The 18,405-nt window shown below is 38.7% G+C and overlaps 1 protein-coding gene across 3 annotated transcripts in view; it reads right to left on the reverse strand.

Moving 5' to 3' along the window:
- Positions 1-18,405, reverse strand: part of n4bp3 (NEDD4 binding protein 3) — a 39,998-nt gene that overhangs the window by 12,791 nt on the left and 8,802 nt on the right. Inside the window, exon 1 of one of the 3 annotated variants that reach the window (XM_030145954.1) lies at positions 14,929-15,526. The exons of 1 other annotated variant lie outside the window; for it this stretch is intronic. The gene's annotated coding sequence lies outside the window, so the exon portion shown is untranslated. Of the gene's footprint in view, positions 1-12,530; positions 12,541-14,928; positions 15,527-18,405 lie in introns of those variants that run through there. One more of the 3 variants, XM_030145955.1, reaches the window with a different exon arrangement.

Raw genomic sequence — 18,405 nt, forward strand, 5'->3', positions numbered from 1 at the left:
TGTCTGACACCATATGAATAAATCATGAGTATGCCAAAGCTAATGGCCAGTGGCCAAGGTCTGACAAAGTATTTTTAGGTACGGTATTTTACCCCGTTTGTGTCTTGTATCTGCCAAAAACATGAGAGGCCAATCGATGCTTGACGGGAAGCTGAGGTTGAGGGTGAGGGCGGGTGAGGCGAAGCAATTCCTTTTTGGTAGATAGGAGGGTAAAAAATCCTTTTAGGCTGCAACCACAAATCTAGCAGCGCTGAAAAATTCTTGCATCCAGTTGTTTTCCATAATTGCCTTCTGGTTTATGGGCCCGAGTAAACTGGGAGACGCTGCAAGATTTACAACCCGGCCCCGACTAGCCAAGGGGCCCTGAAACACAACGCACCTCCTTAAATCACATGCACACACACATCCACTGATCAAAGCAATGCTTCGTTTCAGCCTCTAACAGTTATGGTCTAATTGAAAAGTGCTCTGCTCTTGATTTACGCCTCTTTCTGTCAGTGATGAGCCTTCTCAAAAGCTGCTCTTTTTGATCAAACATAAAAATGTGTTTAACATCAGTGTGTGCATGTAGCAGATGGGCCTCTCTAGATGTCTTTACACCTGCAGCTGCACCTCTGTTAGGAAGAAGACAGTATCATCTTCTAAAATGAAGGCTTGCATTGAAGGTTCTGACTTGAGTATTCCCTGGATTATACGGGCAACTCAACTCAAAAACCGCATCTACCACTTCAGTGCATTCACAAAGAAAAGGAATTCGAGGATGTTTTCTCCCGAAAGTATTGTAATCAGGTCTCCAGTGGGGAAAACAAAGCTTTCAATGAAACGCTTGAAAGTAAAGAGAGGGTATTTCAACCCCTCGGAGACGCACAGGTCACAGCTGAGACCATGACAGAGGAGAGCAAGAGGACGGCGAAGCCAAATTCCAAAGATGCTTGACAGAACACAAGCTCAGGCCCGTCAGGTTTTTGATGCGCAAAACGCTCACTCCCACAGACGCTCACTCCCACCGCTGCTGTGTGTGTGTGTGTGTGTGGGACATTCAACATGAGCCCCCCCCCCCCCCCCCCCCCCCCAAAAAAAAAAAAAAAAATAAGAGAAAAAAACAATGCACAGCTTGCAGCTCCAGATCCTCATCGCCGTTCTCCTGTGCTTCATGATCAAAGTCTGTTTACGTTTGTGGGATAACTTTGCAGGTTACATCTAGAACTCCCACACAGCGCACACTCTCATGCATTATATAAGCTCAATCAAAGCTGCTAGTTTTCACAGCTGTTATTCTGTAAAACACTATAGGGCGATTACTGACCTTATGTTTTTGTACAGAGAACTGCAGTAATATATTTAACTCCCACTCTGATGGCCTGACAGTCCAGCTTACCTGGTACACTCTCTACCATTGAACAAGCCCATGGCATTACTCTGCAGGTTCGTTGTGTGTCAGAAGTGTAACACACATGCCGTTGCCACATTTGCAAAAAAAAAAAAAAAAAAAAAAGCAATAGAGTTTACTACACAGCCAGGCTTTTGTGAAGGTGTACTTTATAGACAGTAGTACTACAATTCATCCTGTGACAAGGACATTTAATATAATTTCATGTCAATTAACTGAATAGCTGTTGAAATAATTTCAGTTCCAACACCAGCATGTTTAAAAGGGACATATAATCCACAGAGTTCATTAATATTTAACAGTCACACTCTGTTCACAATCTGGGTAAAATCATGACCTGTTTCTGCCTCAAAATTAGGGCTGAGTGATGTGACCAAACTCATCCTCAAACAGGTCTTTTCACATCCAGATAAGACATATACTGTATGTTCAAATGACAGAAAAAGGCCTATTTCTTATTACATTTTGAAGTAGAAGTACACTCAGGAGACACGTGTAGAGAGCCCAGAACTCCACCAGGACCAATAGTTCCTCCTTCTTCTCGTCCCACAATTTTAATAAACCATGAATAAACCACAAGTTAGTGCCACAGGGTATTTGAATCCAAGAGGACAGAAGCGCAGAGGTGAAGCTGTGGCACTTTTTGAGACTGAAACAGAATCAACCAGTGATAGAGCTACTTTCCTACTCTTACGGACTGAAAAGCTCCTCAAATAGCACCACATATTAAAAACAAAACACCATCTTATTTTAACTCAGCTAATAGTTGAGATCCTTCTATTGGATGATAACGACAGTGATTAATATGTTTCAGTCGGTTTTTTAACCCTTTAACTGACGCAGTAGCTTCTCATTTCTTAAACAACCATCAGTTTGATAAAGAGAATAAAGATTGGACTGTGTTTCAATGAACAAAGGTCATGTGGTCTGATGAGTCCAGACTGACCCTGTTCCAGAGTGATGGATGCATCAGGGTAAGAGGAGAGGTTGATGAAGTGATTACCCATCATGCCTAGCACCACCAGTACAAGCCCCTGGGGGCAGTGTTATGATCTGGGGTTGAGTCAGTTGGAAAGGTCTAAGTTCAACAATGTTACGCATCCAAAAAGTCAGACCAGCTGACAACCTGAACTACATGAGTAGATTTATTGTTCCCTGATGACGCAGACATATGTCAAGATCCACCAGGCTCTAATTGTTAAAGAGTGGTTCAAGGAGCATGAGGCATCATTTTACACTTGGATCGGCCATCACAGAGTCCAGACCTGAACCCCATTGAAAATCTATGGGATGTGATGGAGAAGACTTTATGTAGGTGTCCAACTCTCCCATCATTAATACATATAAGGTCTTGGCTAGAAGTACATGCAACTGCGGATGGAAATCAATGTTGTAATATTTAATGTGACACTGCCTAAGCATCGCAGCAAAAAGATAACAAAAAAATTAAGGTGGTCCAATATAATATACCTACTAGATTACTGTATCGGATTATTTTTCTCCTTTTATTAAGACTGCAAATTTTCTGTTCAACATACAAAAAACATTCAGTGTTTATGTATAAAATCTGAAAAGGTAAATAGTAGTAGTGGGGGTATTGATTCTGTGGTATTGTCATATCGACACTCACACACTACTCATTTGAGGATTGATTATGCTAATAAAGTATCAATATCAATTAATAAATGTGAAATAAAAGCGCTTGTGTCATGTCTGAATCTTATAGGGTAACTTACTTCAAGGGTTTGCCTTTTGTTTATTTGTTTGTTTTTTACACGTGTATTATTTCTGTGTGTTAGTTATTTATTATTTATGTTTTATTTTGGCATTTTTACTTAATTCATATTTATATTTATTATTTGTGTTTTATTTTTATATTTTAATTAATATTTCTGTTAATTATTTATTATTTATGATTTTTTTTTTTTATTTCATTGCTTAAAAAAAATGACCACCAAAGGCTATACACATTAAAGCTGTTAAATGGACAGTATTTGCCATTTGAGAAGTCTTTTAAGTGTAATATTTTAATAATAATAAAAAAAAAAAGTCACCAAAAGTATCGGTATCAGGTATCGAGTTTATATGCCAAAAAAGTAATCGGTATCGTATCGATTCATAAATGTGTGGTATCGTACAGCACTAATACATAGAAGTGAGTGGTTTGGGGTTTTCAGATCTATTCCAGACTCAAACTCATGTCCATGAAACAGAAACAAACATTCTTTTAGATGTGAGCGCTTCTTTAAGTGTCTGCGCTGGTAGGAGTCACACCTTCATGTTTGTTTGTGTTGCCTTTATGCAAATGTCCTGCCTACATCGTGTAGAACAATGCAAAACGTCATCCATAAATAATGTTGATGAATTAAACAAAATAAATGAAAATGAGAGAGACGTTTCTTTTGTCCCATATTGTCAAAAAAAAAAAAAAAAAAAAAGTGATATAACCCCGTGTTGACTGTCTAAATCAGTCAACAGCTGCAGGGAGAGCGATGCCGGAGGTCGAGCAGGAAAGATCCATCTCACATATGAAGCAAAAGAATTCCATTCCCTGACAGACTATTCCACACAAGCCTGTAATGAGTGTGAGAGTGTCTGTAGGGCTGTGGGGCATGACAGCAGAGAGTGCTCGGCAGCAGCTTCTAATTGTTCGCAGGTTATTCATTACAGAAGGAAGACAGACCTCGTTTCTTTCCAAAGACCCCAAGGTCATTCAGAAAAGCCGAGATGCTGAAAAGGGTCATGAAGTGTTTCTTCTGCTGATCCTCAGAAAGATGTTTGTGTGTCATGTATCATCCATCTGTGAAATCGGTGACGCAGACTACACACGAATATGGAAATTTGGTCCGATGCGCTTCAGGCTGAACAGCTTTGAGGAGATTCTGGATTTTCTGAACAAGTGAGCAGACGGAAAAGGCCGACATTCATTTCACGACACATAGAACAGGCTTTCTGTCAAACATGCAACATAATTTACTGTTTGCCAAACGCCTTGGTGCTACAGCTATAAGCCCAGTGTTTAGTCACACACTGTTTCCATTGATGACGAGCTGTAGAGCCTTTACAGAGGTCAGCAGGTCATGTTCAGTCATAGATGGAGACACAGTCCTCTATTGAGTCCAAAGACAGTTAACCACCAACATACTAGTCTGCATTTACACTGGAGAAACACACGCAGGACCTGAACTCTTCTGTCTGATCACGATCTCAGATGTCAACAATGTCATTTCAGTGAATCACAGATATTGTCCTACTTCTATTTCCAAAGTTCATGTGATAACTTCAGAGAGCCTTCAACAAAATGGAAAATATGGACACTGTCTATTAGGGCTGGGTAATACGGAAAAAAATCATATCACGATAATTTTTTTCATCTCAGACGATATCGATATGTATTACGATATAAATCAAATCACTATTGTCGTCAAGCTTAAATTTTCCGTTACTGATTAGTTAGTTGTGAAGATATCAGAAGGTTATTTTGGATTTAAATATGATTTTTTTTTCTGTCAGAGGTTGAACATGACAGATGCTGAAGAACATTATACAACTGTTTCAGATAAATAAAACAGGTACATATATTTAAAACTAAACTAAAAGTCTGACCAGTAGGCAAAAGCTTTCAAGTTTAAGAGAGAACACAAACAAAACAGACCATCTTCACCAAACAACATTGGAGGTATATATGTGGGGGTGCGTTCGTAACTGCCGTAAACAGAAAGTGAAACTTGACATGCTTTGACCATCCGACTCCCGGCTTCTATGCCTCTGTTGTACGCTGGAACCGAAACAGGCCGCACCCTACTTTTCAGTAACCTAGTCGCCCGAGTTCTCCGTCAAATTTTCTCCTGAGGGAACACTCATTACCTCCTGCTGCAGCCCAAACATTAGCGTGTGTGCTACGGCTGCTCTTATGCCTGTGCTGTGTGTGTCAACCTAACTTGATGTAGCTGGCTCCCTGTTTTATATCGTTTTCATTTCAAAATTCTGGTGCTAACTTTCCGGGCTCTACATGGCCAGGCCCCTGCATATATTGCTTCCCTGATTCAGCCCTACAGCTCGACTCGTAGCCTGAGGTCTTCAGAACAGCAACTGCTGATGGTTCCACACACCTGTTTTAGCACATGCGGTGACAGCTCCTTTAAAGCTGTGGCACCACGTCTCTGGAATGACCTGCCTCTACACCTACGGTCCATGGACTCTGTAGAGAGTTTTAAAAAACACCTCTAAACACTCCTGTTCAAACAGGCTTTTTAGTTTCCCACCTGACTCAGGGCCACCACAAAGTGATTACACTCTATGTATTCATCATATTTTAAACTTTCTTAATGGTACTTTATTGGGTTTTACGGGTATTCTAATTCTATTCTACTTGCACTGTTTTATTTGTTTTTCGCAAATAAAATTGCTACTTTACAGTGTCACATGTACTCCATGTGTCTCCCCCTACCTCCCCCCTCTTCCCCTTTCCCCCAGTCTCTCTATATCTCTATCGCTCTCTCTTTTCTCCTCCTTTATTCTCGCTCTTTAACCCCAACTGGTCAAGGCAGACGGCCATCCTTCAGGAGTCTGGGTCTGCTCCAGGTTTCTGCTGTTAAAGGGAAGTTTTTCCTCACCACTGTCACCAATCACAAGTGTTTGCTCCTGGAGGATTCTGTTGGGTTTCTGTAAACTTGATTTGAATTGATAAAGCACTTTGTGACCCTGTCTGTGAAAAGTGCTCTATAAATAAAATTTACTTACTTACTTACTTACTTAGCTCTAGTGTAATTAATTATGATTGGCTGCTCTTCTGTTTGTCAAAACATGGACGAATGAATTCTATTGAAATTGTATCGAGCATATCTCATATTTCTATAGAGGAAAAATTATTTTGTAATATATATTGTTATCGTTTTATCATCCAGCCCTACTGTCTATGTTGTCCTGCCATAGGATAATCACATGAAAATAACACAGCGGTTTCACTCTCACAACTTCTATGTCTATTACACAGAGGTTTCACTTGGAACACAGCATCACTGCATTCACAATAGTCTTGCATATCCAGACTTCACTCTACACTTAGGAGCATTGAAGGCAGGTTTGCCAGCCAGTTTTGGCCCGCAGGCCGTATGTTTGACACCTCTGAACAAAACATAATACAGTGGTGGAAAAAATGTTTTGGAACCGGATACATTTGTAATATATTGCATTAAGCATCACTTGTAAGTCGCTGAACTCTGCCAAGTATTGTTCCATTCATAAACCCACATGCTCCCTTCTGCACATGCTCTGTTCCATTGAGGTCAAAACTTGAGATTTAAGCAAGATAATGAAACACATCCAGGGCATGACATACAGACTTTTTAATTTTTTTAGTTAACAATAAACCAAAATAATAATTTGCATTTGTGTGTCTGTCTAATGCAGCCACACCTTTCCATCCACAAATATTTCATGACAATATTTAAGACTGAGTAAAATTTTAAGGTTGTCTGAAAACTTTTTTTCTACTTCTGTACGGTAAAAAGTCTGTAGTTGCCGGTCTGGTAAATTTGCACTGAGTCTGTTAAATCCCTCCTTGCAAAATGCTGCCGTGCATCCCCTTACTATCGACGTTTCAGTCTTTTAATGCATTCTAGCTGGCTCCCTCTACAAATGAGTCAAGTAGACAGATAAGACGTCTAAATCTGAGCACTAAATGCTGTCAAACTCACATTAAGACTTTCTACTAAAGCGTCCAAAGAAAGAGAAAATACCTTGAAAACCCAGACACAAATTAGGCTGTCGATCCATGGACAATTGGGAAAATTTAATAAGATTTGGAACCCATTTTTTGTCCTAGTTAATAGTACACAAATTACATTGACACCAGACTGAGCTGCTGATTGGACAAATCAACATAACATTACATACTGAGGTCACTTTACAGAATATTTTATTTATTCATTTACAGTTTTTGCTTAAATACTATCTATGTACGCCTTGTTTGTCTCATTGTTCTTTTTGTTATGTGGGGAAGTGTACCAGGAAGGGGAGGGTGGAATGGGATTGTTTTGTTTTCATTTTAGGAGAATTTGTTCAGTTTTACATTGTTTTATATCCTGCATAAAATCAATAAAAAGATGTTAAAAAAAACAAAACAAACAAAATACAGATATTAGATATACTAAGAATTAAATTAGGATAAAATGCAGGATGAATAGACTTTTATGGAGGAGCTGAAGTAGTCAGAGGTAGTTTCTTAGCTCTGTTTCCATGTGTCACACTCCTAATGATGACTGGCTGGTTTAGTCCTGAACTCACCACAGTAAATCAGCTGCCTCAGACTCCCTCTGAGGCAGCAGAGGGGGGCTTCCTCACTTCGCCTCCGTTAGCCTATTAATGGTGGTCTGCACACTCTGTCTCGGCCTTTACTACCTCTGCTGACTGTACAGTATTGTATTTCTGCACAGAATTCAATTACTGGCTGTGAACAGTGTAGCAATGCCCGGGTTATCTGGGGTGACTGGTTCCACTGGTGTTTCATGGAACCGTATTGATCTGGATCTGACTGATGTTACATAAGTCTTTGGTGTGAGACTACAGCACCTTAGGGAGAGTGGACTCTATTACCTCCAAAAGAGTATTGTTTCAGTTCTGTTTACTCAATAACAACAGCTACGTTTGGACTCTCCTCCAGTTGTGAGTCTGTATGGACTTTGTTAAAATTGCATTGAGTCTTTCATTTGCAGTGTGAGCAGGATTGATTGCATAATCCCTAACTTTGTTTGGATACGGGCTAAATTAATGTCTGTGTTTATCCGTCTGTGAGGTTACAAGTTCATCCACTGTGAAAGTATGTGTGTGTGTGTTTGTGTGTGTGTGTGAGAGGGAGATTAGTATTGGCAGCCTAAGGATAAGAACATGACCTCAGTGTTGTTTTAAGTGGCATCTACTTGCCCTTCACTCATCCAGCACATACTAAACTAATCCCAGTTATATCTCAGAGTGGTAAAAACAACATTCTACTTTAGACATATCTCAAATTTTAAAAATTCCTGCACAAACATATTATATTTCTTACTTCATGCAACATAATATTTCATAAATAAGTATTATGCTTCACAAACTGTTTCAGTTCCAGTCCAAAAAGGCAGCTTTTGTGTCTCCTCAGGTACCAAAAATGTAAAAGGGAGTAGATATGTACATGTTTAATATAATGCTGCATTAAAGCACATTCCTGCAATATCGAAATGCCAGTTGCAGGTACCATTAGCACGTCAACAACTTTTTCTAATGCAAATGATAATGACAGTTAACTTGTAACATATAAAAACCAATGAAATATTCCAAAGGCTAACATACACAAATACATGACTCATTTGGAAGGTCTGTCCAATTTAAAGCTTTCATTTCTGAGCACCTATTTCTCAAAACAGGTATGATGAAACCAAAATTTATAAATGATTCCAGAGAAAACTCCTGTTCTGTTTTCATAGACATACATACAGTCACATACTGTTAATACTGTAAATTGTGCCTATTCATATTTTTATTCTACTAAACTCTATTCTTATGTTACCTTGTTATATTGTAAAATTTGTATTATATTTTCTTATCTTATTTTTAGTTTTTGTAATTTTATATTCACTCTAATCTTCTTTCTGTAGCACTGGTGTTTTATTAATATTGTTGCACTGACTGGAATAGCACTCCTAATTTAATTAGACACACAACGACAATAAAGGCAGTTCTATTCTATTCTATTCTATTCTATTCTATTCTATTCTATTCGATTCGATTCTACTCTATTCTATTCTATTCGATTCGATTCGATTCGATTCGATTCAATTCAATTCAATTCACTGATGATGAATGATGATTATATATTCTTCTTCTGCCACATGATTTCCTACTTTTTAACCAACAAGGACAAGTCTGTGTCCCTGAACTTAGGTTTGATTAAAAGGCTGATATAAAGCAACGACCCCATTTCTCATACTGTCCTCTGATTTTACAGCCACAATATGTGATGAGTCTTGCAAGGGTAATGTCACTTTCAGAATTGGGGAATAAATAGTGCGTGAATTTAAAAACCATCTGTCGGGTTTTATTTTTACAACATCTTTACACTGTGTGACAGTTTTGCAATAAACGTGCACTCGCTGCTCTCTTAAGAAAACAGTAATAAAATCTAACATAATGCTTCAGAAAGAGCTGATGCAAGTTGGACACCTTTCTGTACGGTGTTAAATAACATCAGCTCCTGGAACATGTCTGGAGGATGATTTTGGCCAAATGTTTAGGCGTTGGTATGTGAGAGGTGAGTGCTATAATTAACAGCACATTTACATACACACTAATATACCATTATTGCTCAAAATATAACAATATTGTCTGAGTAATTTCTAAGAATATTCAATTATTCTATTATGTAAACAGCATTTTTCATTTGGATATTCTGAATCAGGACGTTCAGATTAAGACAAGTAGTGAAACTTTACAAAGTCTTAAAAATTAAGTCAAAATTGCTGGTTATCTGTAGTTTCTTGGGTTAAAATGTGAACAGAATGACAGAATGGCTTCTACTCAAAGGAATGTTTGTCTCAGAGGTACCAGATCTACTTCAATACACTGTCTGTACATTACAATTAGAGCTGCACAATATATTGTTTGAGCATCATCATCGCAATGTACGTGTGCGCAATACTCGCATCGCAGATTCCGCAATGTAGGAGGCAAATGAACTCAATGTGTTCTAATCTAATTTCAACCTGGGTACCTGACACACACTGCACACAGCGATTAACCAACCACAATCGTTCTCAATCGGTTTGCCGAAGCAGACCATGCCCCTGCACATGGAGTGAGTCGCTGGTAACAGTATTGAAAAATGAGCAACGAACAACAGAAAATCACAGAAAATGAAGACTCGGTGCCAAAAAGAAAATGTCAGTTATCTGGAATTATTTCAGCTACAAGAAGGATGATAATGAAACATGTTCTGTGTCAATAGTGCCTTGCACCAGATGCCACACCGAGAGGAAACACAACTAATTTGTTTGACCATTATGTCGGTACCACACAGCTATTATAGCCTCCTGAGTAGTTTTACATATCGCAATATATATATCACAGGGTAAAAAAAATCGCAACGTCAGATTTTTCCAATATCGCGCAGCCCTGATTACAATACATTAATTTTCAGGTACTGGTATAAATCAATTGTATAAATGTTCATAAACCAATATATATGGGTAATAATACTTTATCATATGCATTGATAACATCAGCCAACCAGCATTTTTACCGTTTCTTTTCCAAGTTTTCATATTAAAGTATGTCAGATTTAGCACATTTAATGAGGCAGATAATTCCTAAAAACAAATTGGAGTTCAGTGTAATATTCAAGCTTTAAGAGCATTAAGTAATGGAGAATATACATTTAAGTTGGGTTTTACCACAGTTTGCCACACACAACTTCATGTCAGTTTATGCTCCATGTTATTGTATCAGGTTGGGGGAAAGAACGTATTCTCGCAAGTTCATGATTCTGTCAGAACATTGTTAAAGCCTGAGATATCAACAGGTATTTAGATGTGCATCTAAGTAAGTAAGTACATTTTATTTATGAATATGTAATCAGTATCTGTTTTTGTCTCGTCTTACTTGTCATATCTTTCACATGTTTGGTTATGTTTTCAACAACATGTTTGTTTTGTCTGGCTTGTCCCTCTGTCTTGTCTTACGTCTGTTTTGTCCCACTGTCTTGTCTCGTCCTGTCCCTGTACACGTTCGTCTATATGAGCCCTCCCTCTATGTATATGAATACAAGCAAACAATGGATGAACATGTGAATTTAAAGTTGGAGGTTGTTACTTAAACACAAGCTGTAATTAAAAATCAAGTTGTCCTCTGAAGAGGGGGGGTGGTGGCGGGTAAAAAAACCAAACAAACAAACAAAAAAAGAACATTACAAAAGCCTGAGATATCAACAGGTTTTTAGACGTGCATATAAGTAAGTACATTGTATTTATGGAGCGCTTTTCACAGACAAGGAGTCACAAAGTGCTTTACAGTACAAAATACATATATTATAGGGATGTAACGATTACCGGTATTACGATAAACCGTGGTAAAATTCCCCAAGGTTAGTGTTACCGTTTAAATTCTAATTATCATGATAACTGTGTTTGATTACCGCACTTTGATCACAAACTTGATATGAAAAATGGTCCAACAATGGCTATAAGGTGCCATCTTTAATGCACATTTGTATGTTTGGAATGACATTCACTGTTTTAGACTCATGTTCGTTCAGGTTCCACATTTAGACCAGTATAAGCTAAAGTGGATCAGAATCAGTCAAATAAGAACAGAATAAACTAGAAATAACGACAAATACAAACGTTTCTCACACCATTACACTAAAAATACACTAAAGTATACAAAAATATGCAAAAATACACTAAAAATATACTTAATTACACTAAAAATATGCAAAAATACACTAAAATATACAAAAAATATGGAAAAATACACTAAAAACATACTAAAGTATACAAAAAAATATGCAAAAATACACTAAAGTATACAAAAAATATGCAAAACTACACTAAAACATACTAAAGTATACTAAAAATAAGCAAAATACACTAAAATATACAAAAAATATGCAAAAATACACTAAAAATATACTAAAGTAGACAAAAGATGTGCAAAAATACACATAAATACATATCTTTAATGCACATTTGCATGTTTGATGTTTACATGTTAATATTTGAATGCTTCTGCAACAGAAAGTACATTGTGCCTATTATTTTATTTGTTTGTTTGTTTTTTTCAAATTATTTCAGTGTGTGTATAAGTACTTTTTGAACATTTTGACCACATCTCAATAAAACCGCGATAATATTGATAACCGCGATAATTTTGGTCACAATAACCGTGATATGAAATTTCATATCATTACATCCTTAATATATTACAAGAGCAACCTTTTCAAGAATGTTATTGAAGGAATAAAAGAGGGAGGCAGTGTTTTCACAATCGAACAGGTCTTCTCCTATTTTGACACAAAAAGTAAAAATGGCCCCAACAGTGTATATGAGGAGAAAAAAAAACATTATCACTGAAGATCTGGTCCTCAACAGCTGTTTCAAACCGGATAAACCACTTCTGTACATTCTACTTCACATTTGTTCAAGGAAGCACACAACTATAACAATATTTTCTCACGTAACTTCAATGGAATTTGCGAGAAAGCAAACAACAAAGTGGTATGTGATATATTTAGTCTAATTCTGAATGCAGTTCAAGCTCTCTGTTTGGTTTCTGTTCACCCTCTAAAGCAAGCAAAGTGGAAAAGTGTTTGCCAACCGCCGCTATCAGCCGAGCAGAGGTCCAGGCAGATGTGAGGAAACAAATTCACATTCCTTACATTTCTCAGTGGGTAATTATTAATGTGCCTTCACATAACCCATAGAGCATACTGATATGTGAGATGTAGAGGGCCCCTGTTGCTCTTTTACAGGCCTCGAAGTGAGCCGGGCGCTGGTTCCCATGAGAACTCCTGTCTGTTGGTAACATCAGACACTTAATGACTGATAATTTTACCTTATAATCAGAGTGGGGGAGTCCTATGAAGATGACAAAAGCACAGGAGAGCTAGCGTCTTATTAAATTCATTACAAGAAAAGCATAGGAGGGGGGAGCGGCTCTTTCTCGTCCCCCCTCTGTAGGTTCTTTGTTTTCTGGAGCAGTTCATGTAGGAGTCACCGCTCTGTGATTACACCGATAGAAATCGAGTGGTTCCCACATCGACCCACACCTGAACCATTTCCACTTAGCGGCTGCGGTGAATACACACCTCAAACCACACACTCCGCAGACACGAACAGGAAACAAACACAAAAATGTGCAGCAAACTCATCGGGATTCAGAGCCATACGCGGATATGTATTGACCCACAGCACGCCTGCTAAAATTTTAATGCTATCCAACTTAACGCTGAATAAAACTCATACATAAAAAGCTTTCACGATCACGCATCAGCCATTTTTTCCCCTCTAATCTCCTCTGCCTGTGTGTCAGATGGAAACACTGATGCTGCTGACACTCACTGATGCCCGGTTAAGGCATCAGCACTTTTTTCTCCTGTAGTTTCTCTGTAAATAAAGCAGGCGTTTGTTGATGTCAGTGCTGAGAAACATCACATTCAGCTGATTTGGGTCCCACCTTTACTGTGCAGTTTACAATCAAAACATAGCAACAGGAACCAACAGGGAAACGTCAACATGTGGACTTTTTTCATCCTGTGTGGTTTAGCATACTTTGCCTCCAGCTGCACAAAAAAGGAGTTGGAGAGCGTACAACTCTTAAAACACAATTAGTAACAGTTTAAGAACAAAGTAACAGCGTAATCTTGTTGCCCTGCTTGGGCAAAACAGAGAACCATTAATAGTCCTAAGGGGAATTCCAGAGAAACAGACCATCAGACCGTCCGTCACGAAAACACATTGAAGAAGATGCATGTAACGGAAAGAGATTTAATGTAAGGAATCAACACGCACAGCTCAACAGAGCAGATAATCCTATATATTGTCCTGTAAGCACCATGTGGTTCCATTGGGGAACATTCAATAATTAACAGTTAATTAGCATATGTGTTCTCTACTGGGAGTGAAAAGGGAGGCTGAGGCGGCTCAGCGTGACGTCAGCCACCCGGGAGGAAAGATTTAGTTAAAAACTTAGCTCATTCTAATTCATCTCTGCTGCAAACAAGCATTCCTTGTGGGCAAAGTAATTAACAATCAGCCAGTTTTCCTGTCCCTGCTGCAGCTTTACAATACCGCTTTAAAAAATCACAGTGGCATGTACAAGTCTAACTTTTCTGGAAGAAATCTGTAACAATTACATAGATTTAATGACTTCTTCCTTTAATGTGAATTGTAATATATGTAAAAACTTAAATAATGCAAGACTGTCAACAATGCTAAGATGAAACTTTAACCCATGAGGACCCAAACATCCACTGGTAACCAAAACATCTACTGATCTAAAATGTTTAACACCTCTTGATCCACTAATCCTACAAATACATGTGAATAACTGGTGTAAAATGCAGTTTAACGTCTTTTCATGGTCATCAGATTGGACGTTCAGAAGCTCCATAGTGAACGTGGGAACACCGTCATCTTCTACAACATTGATTCACCAGTAAAACCTATGGAGTTAGATCAATGACAGTGGATGGACACACTTGGTTTATGCTCAGTTAAGGATATATTTGCTGAAAAAGTCACTTTTTCTTCAGTTTTCTTTGTTTTGATATAACCTCTGAATTTACTGTGAGTTTTCATGAACACCTAAATTAAATGTAGGAAATTAAATATAGGGAAATAAACAATTTACAGTGAAAGATGCAAAATACCGAGAGTAACTAAGGTTAAATACAGACAAAAATTCATTTAGGAACAGCCAGAAAAGTAACACTGGTTCTTTATGGGTTAAAGAAGATGTCAGATTGTGCTTAAAATTACCCGCAACAAATAAAAATAGGACTTGTTTACCTGTCAGTTTCAGTCCACCTGAGACGTCTGGGTTCCTGATCCCATGCTCACTCTCTCTCACTCTTTCTGTTTCATGCGCACTACTGATTACCACGCCACATGACTTCCTGTTTCTCAGGCTGTGGTGGCAGCAGGGAGGTGTGGGTAGGAGGGAGGTGCCTGGTCCTAAACGCTGACCCACAGGCCACGACGGGATGACTGTACACAGGATGGTTTGAATGGAGACGGCAGCATCTCTAAAAATGTTTCCGTCGTGTTTTTATAAAGGATGCAGAAAACCATTAGTGGTAACACCTGCGAGAGCGCCCGGTACTTTCCTGTTCACCCTACACCCTCCTCTTCTCCTTCTACTTTCCCTCCTCACCTGCTCATCTCTTTGTGTGCTTCGAGCCCTTTCTGTGGTTGGACTTGTTCTCCCGGTTCCAGAGACAAAAGCCCCACATGCGAACAAACTCCGAGGCGGTCAATCCTGACCCACCGTTGACAAATGAGCCCAAGCTTCACCGCACAAACACCAACAATGCGGTGGATAATGAGACAATAATAAGGGATCAGACCTGGGTTCAAATACAGCCAGCAGGAGCACAGAGCAAGGAGGACGATGGTAGGAAAAAATGAGAAAGAAGTGGAAAATGAGAGCATGCGGGGGTTGTCTCAGCGTGGACTGTCTGGACAATAGTCTGAGTGTAAGTCGCCCTTCCTGAGGCTCAGTTACTGGACGGGTTCTGCACCCGGTCAGGTTACATAACTCGAACTGGAGACGCTCACATACATCTGAGGACAGACACAAGAGAGGACATTGTTCTCCACTCCTTAACCAGGAGAGAGTGACTCCTTTCTTTTTTTTCTTGGCCGTGTGATGGAGTCCACAGATCCTATTCGGCTGCTAAAGGGAGTGGGAGAAGGTGGACTTCTTAAAGCTGGCACCAATGGGTGGGCATGCAGGAATCCCAGCTAATAAAGCACCTTGCCAACCAGAGATGCACAATGTAGAAATTGGCAAGCTATTAAAGGCATTCCAGAGCAAGAATGTGCTTCTTTTTCATGGTGCCCCTTACCCTCCCGACTGCAATTTATAAAAAATCTACTGAAAAATGAAGAGAGGGGATAACCCTGTCAAAGCAAAGCAGGACCATCTAACACTTAAGCAGGTGCCGCCGCACCCTCATCATTACCCCTGGGATTCCTCAGATTCTCAGTCCCAGCTGGCTGACAGAGCAAAGAGAACACTGGGAACCTGGAGGACGGCTGACAGAGGCATCAGATTTATAGAAAAATGAGACACATGTACAGGTATTAATGAGAAAAACACTAGGGCCACATTTACACTGTAGCCCTATGTGACCCAAATCTGATCATTTCACTCATATGTGACTCAGATCTGTTTATTTCACAACAGTGTGAACAGCAAAAAAACACATGGAATCTGATCCGGGCCACTTTTATGTATGATCCTAAATCAAATATGGATCTGATCTTTGGCGATGCAGCATTAGTCACAAAAGTCAGATCAGAATCCATGTGGGTTTTATGTTATTTTAAAAAAAGATTGGTCACACCTCTGCACTGGTGGGAGTCACTCTCTTGTTATAAAGTAGTTCAAATACAATATATACTGGAATGCAGCAGTAAAATGAAAACAAATAATAGTATAACATTACCTGGGACCATTTTACCGCACAAATATATTGCACATACTGCAATCAGTGCATGCCTATTGGTAATAGTTGCACAACCATTTACCTGTAATGAAGTATTTTCCCTGCATTAGTAGTTTTACTGAAGGGAATGACCTGAACACTTCTAATTTTACTGCTTTTGTGCTTGTGTCTCAGATCAGTGCGACATATTCACACTGAAACCTAATATTGGCCACATTCAAGAAAATAACATGGAAGTAAAAAATACAAAAAGTGATCTGACCAGTTAATTCTAAATCTGGTGGCACCATGAACGTAGCTCTGTTCAGATATCAGATATCATGAGGATGGAGGTGCTAATGATCAACTGTAAAAAAAAAAAAAAAAAAAAGAAAAAGAAAAAAAGAAAGATAAAATAAAATACTCAGTGAATTTAGCCTATAAAGTCCCAGTGCTACCTTTGTGGTAGTTCCCAAATGAATTTTTCTCTATATTTAACCTTTGTTACGTGATATATCGTCATTGATTGTAATGTTATCCTGCTTGTTTTGTGTTTTTTCAGCATAAATCAGGTATTTTCTGATATTTAATTCACTGATCATGTAGATGTCCATAAAGCTCAGATTAAAGTTGAGGGTTATTATATCAGAAACAGAGAAAACTGAAGAAAAAGTGACTTTTTCAGCAAAGATATCAATAACTGAACATAAAAACAAGTGTGTCCATCCACTGTCATTGATCCAACTCCATGGGTTTTACTGGTGAATCAATGCTGTAGAAGATGACGGTGTTTCCACGTTCACTTTGGAGCCTCTGAACGTCCAAATGGCTCATATCTGATGATCATGAAAAGATGACCAAGCTGCATTTTACATCAATTATTTACATGTATTGATTGGATTAGTGGATCAATAGGTGTTAAACATTCTAGATCAGTAGATGATTTTAGTCGCCAGTGGCCATTTGGGTCTTTATGGGCTAAGCTCCGTTCTCATGTCAAGAACTTTTATTGTTAAAGGTGAGAATAAACTGGATTTCAGATGTGCTTCAGTTGTATGAAGCACTAGAACATGTTGTCCTAGTTCAGATACAGCCTCAATGTTACTGTTATATAATTTTATATAATTTATACACTGACAAAAGACTTAAATTTATGCTTCTAAACTCTTCCATACCATTTATCGGCCATCAGTCCTTCAATTCATGATGTCAGAGTTGGCTATCTGTCATTTACTGCTGTACTTGAACGCCCCAATGAACCAGGCTGATGTCATGCAGTTTTTTGTAGAGTTTGAAAAACACCATCCAACAAAACAAGTTAGATCATGTATAGCAGCTATCACAGACATCGGCTGACATGTTTTTTAAAAAATTATAAAATTAATAATAAAAATAAAGTTTGGACTGTCCATACACTTTGTGTCCATGTCGTCTATATATTTCCCCAGGTTCCCCTACTGCTACAACTTGTTAAAACAAGGCAACAACAACATATAGGGACGAGTCAGAGCCTGCTTACAGATATTGTACCTGTCCAACCAGTCAACTAGACAAGACGACAACCCAAGCTAGACTCATTTCCTCCATTTAAGCCCCTTTTGACAATAACAGTACAGGAAGCAGCGATGGGAGGCACACTGGCTCGGCCTCTGACTGTCTGGTTTTTGAGATATAACATTATCCAGGGTCAGACAGACACCCACCTGAGCTCGGCCTTTTCTGTCAGTTTACATTTAATTCTCTATGGGAAAAAATAGATGGCGTGACATTTTACAATCCTATCAGAGAGGATTCAGGGGGAGGTAGCTGGGACATCTTACTTCACAAAGGCTATTTC

This window comes from Sphaeramia orbicularis, chromosome 10 (assembly GCF_902148855.1).
Source record: "Sphaeramia orbicularis chromosome 10, fSphaOr1.1, whole genome shotgun sequence".
NCBI classification, from domain to species: Eukaryota; Metazoa; Chordata; class Actinopteri; order Kurtiformes; family Apogonidae; genus Sphaeramia; species Sphaeramia orbicularis.